The following is a 1,464-nucleotide window of genomic DNA, read 5'->3' as shown; positions in this document are numbered from 1 at the left end:
CCTAGGATAATGCCTGACACTAAGTAAAGAACTTGATGAAGAGCTGGTGAATGAATGAATTACAAGAATGTTATTTGTGCTATGATCTGGTTGTGCCAAATTGTTTCAAACGTAAGGAAACTACCTGACTTTCTTAATATTAACTTTACTGACACATCCTCTCTACCTTTTTTAAAACTTTTAAAATAATTATAGACTCATGAGAACTTGCAACGATAGTAACGAGACCAGCGTACCCATCACCCAACCTTCCCCCAGTGGTGAGATCTCACGTAACTATAGCACATGGGAAACAGGAAACCGATGGGCACAACACAATTAACAAGACCACAGACCTAACTTGGATATTACCATTTCTCGGTATGTGCTCATCCAATTACCTCTGTATGTAAACAAATAAAGGTATAAACACATTCTCACCTCGAAAGACTTTGCCAGAATTAAAATACTGCAGCAGTCAAAAACAGAACCGATTTTTATCAGCCCTTTATATTAATAGATGTGGCAAGTAGCTACTGAGCATAAAAAAGGTGTTAGTTCTCTCAGCAGTGTTCTAGTTCTGCTCACTCTACCGCCCCATTATGACTTTATTATCTGAGTTGAAGGATATTTCTAAGACATTAAGCACAACCACAAAGGAAAAATGCCCGTGAAAGGGAGGTGTCATATAACCAAAATGATTTTGCTTCCAGACAGTGAGCCCCACACCATCTTCATAAGTCATGCTGTTTATTGCCCCTCTGTGGTCTGTGACTCACGCCCCTGGCTCACCTTCCTCTTGCTTACCTGTGCTACTTCCTTAACAGCTAAGGTAGGGCGTCCGCACAGAGGCAGTGCCCAGAGTTGAATAAAGTGCTCCCCGGTGCTACCTACACCCTGTGCATCTACCTGTAATGCTCCACGCTGTTTAGGAATTACATCTTCTTCTTCACCTCTCTCTTCCATCTCATAAAGAACAGCAGTACTTTATTAAACTTTGTATCTCCAGAAATGAGCATCATGTTTGACCTGTGGTAAGCACCAAAGCAATAAATTCATCCATTCACTGAATGCCAGCCACAGTGTTAATGTTTTGAACAAAGAGATGAATCAGCCATAGTCTCTCTTTTATAAGTTTTTGACATTGTTGCAATGAACATTATTTCTAAATATACCATCATCTGATAAAACAAACCAAAAAAAAAGAAAAAAAAAAGTTCATACAGGTCAGCCCTGAAACAGATCTGAAGGCAAAAACACCTCATCTGGTCCATAAGCAAAAAGACTAAGAATCTTATAGAAATATGATTTTCAATTTACATATTACTCCTTAAAATCATGCAAGTTTCTTTGAAGTTGAGTTGGAAATAAGATGGAATATAATCAGGATTAAAACTTTGATGCTCTGCTTTTTTTTCTTCAGTGTACAAAAGCTTGGGGAACTCAAGAAAAACAAAGTGCTTTGCACAGAACAAAAGCGGTGAC

Source organism: Pteropus alecto, unplaced genomic scaffold, assembly GCF_000325575.1.
Source record: "Pteropus alecto unplaced genomic scaffold, ASM32557v1 scaffold185, whole genome shotgun sequence".
In the NCBI taxonomy this organism is placed as follows: Eukaryota; Metazoa; Chordata; class Mammalia; order Chiroptera; family Pteropodidae; genus Pteropus; species Pteropus alecto.
The sequence above is the reverse complement of the archived record's forward strand: the minus strand, read 5'-3'. Positions refer to the sequence as shown.